A 1,911-nucleotide genomic window follows, 5' to 3' on the forward strand; every position below is an offset into this window, starting at 1 on the left:
CCCCCACCCCCGGGATGGGGGAGAGAATCAGGCAAAAAACCTCGTGAGCTGAGATAAAGACAGTTTAATAGGACAGAAAGGAATGAAAAAACAATGCTAATGATAATAATAATATGACAATAGTAATACTAAAAGAATTAAACTACACAAAGCAAGTGGTGCACAAGGCAATTGCTCACCACTCGTTGACCGATGCCCAGTTAGTTCCCGAGCCGCGATCCGCCCCTCGCAGCCAGCGCCCCCAGTTTATATACTGGGCATGATGGCATATGGTATGGAATAGCTCTTTGGCCAGTCTGGGTCAGCTGTCCTGGCGGTGTCCCCTCCCAGCTTCTTGTGCCCCTCCAGCCTTCTTGCTGGCTGGGCATGAGAAGCTGAAAAATCCTTGGCTTAGTATAAACACTACTTAGCAACAACTAAAAACATCAGTGTGTTATCAACATTACTTTCCTACTCAATCCAAAACACAGCACTATACCAGCTACTAGGAAGAAAATTAACTCTGTCCTAGCGGAAACCAGGACACCGGGGAAGCAGTGTTTCATCTCGTGCCTTCTCCTGATCGCTTTAACATAGGTGTTGCTGAGTCAGCAGCCTGGGTCACAGAAATCGAGGGCTGAACTGGTTTGCATCTAGTCATCCAGGAGAAAAGCAAAGTGGGGGCACTGGTTTCACACAGTTTTTGCTGAAAATTCACATGCAAATTTTCTTTACCTTGGCAGGATGTCTTTTCACCTACCTACACATCTTCGTTCTGCTTCCCAGGTGCTCTCCAAGTGATAGCAAGTCTAAGTTTGCTGTTTGGGCAGCTGGTTTCAGACCCCCACTGGTAACACAAGCATTGTACCTATGCTGCCTTTGCCTGGGGATCATCTGGTGCTTTAAAACTTTAGTTAACAAAGTACAGCTTCTTAAATGTTAATCACTTACAGAAATTAAGCCACATGAAAGAAAGGGGGGGGGGGTTGTAAACAGGGAGTATTGCATGCTTACCTCCAGATGATGCTGCCTCCTGTAACGAGGAAACTCGGCGGCTGAGGTCAGTTCGGTGCTCGGTATCACTTCCTTGAAGTGCGTGTACGGTGACTCAGAGCAAGGGCTGAGTGACTGCGGGCTGAGAGACCGAACCCCTACCGCTCCTCCAGTCCTAGGCTGTATGAAAAGAGATTGGGAACCCATGCAGAAACAGCTCTGGAAATGTGGTTTTTTACGAACTGAGGGCGAGTAGGGGAGCAAAAAGTTTCACTGTTGCTGTAATGCCAAGGAACAACCTCCTTTTCTTTTGGGGAACCATCAAAGTACAATCCAGCTCCTTGTGCATCCCCTAGAGAGCGGAACAGCTTCTCGAGGTGCTGTAGTGCAAGTGTTTGGCACTATGGAGATGGAAGCTGTCTGTGTCCACCTTCTGGACAATACCTAAGCCTTATTAACTCCCTGTGATTTCATCTGAAGTATTAGTAACTCATTTGCTTTAGCTTCTTAAGAAGCTCAAGTGACTTTCCGTAACAGAGCCTCGCTGCAGATCAGACAGGGCTCTCGTGTTTTCTTTTGGTGGTTTTTGTCTTCTGCTTAAGCATGTTCGTCCTCCGCTGCAGCTTTTCTTCAAGGTGGGAAGGCAAACCTTAGCCCTCGGCCCCTGTGACGCTCCTCCCGTTGCCTGCTTGTGGTCGGGCTTGTCCCTTCTCGTCCCAGACGCTTTGGCATTGTGCAGCCGGCTGCGCTCCCAGAAAAGCTCTACTGCAGGATACTAAGTTTGCAGAAGACCGAAGTGTTTTAAAAGCAAAACACATCAAATGGCTGATAAACCAGTACGGGTATTCATAGCAAGAATTGCTAGAACTCTTGGGTTTCGCTCAACATCTGGGCAGCCAGCCGTCGATCCGGTTGTTGAGTTTTTGCCCAAGTTAGGGA

General features: G+C 48.0%; 1 long non-coding RNA gene across 1 annotated transcript; it reads right to left on the reverse strand.

Annotated features, from left to right (window-relative positions):
* Positions 1-200: 200 nt before the first annotated feature.
* On the reverse strand, positions 201-1,148 carry LOC127021529 (uncharacterized). Its single transcript, XR_007767230.1, has 3 exons — positions 994-1,148; positions 740-887; positions 201-632 (listed from the first exon to the last, which is right to left on the reverse strand). It is a non-coding gene; the product is annotated as an uncharacterized LOC127021529 (long non-coding RNA).
* Between the last annotated feature and the right edge of the window lie 763 nt (positions 1,149-1,911).

This window comes from Gymnogyps californianus, chromosome 13, assembly GCF_018139145.2.
Source record: "Gymnogyps californianus isolate 813 chromosome 13, ASM1813914v2, whole genome shotgun sequence".
In the NCBI taxonomy this organism is placed as follows: Eukaryota; Metazoa; Chordata; class Aves; order Accipitriformes; family Cathartidae; genus Gymnogyps; species Gymnogyps californianus.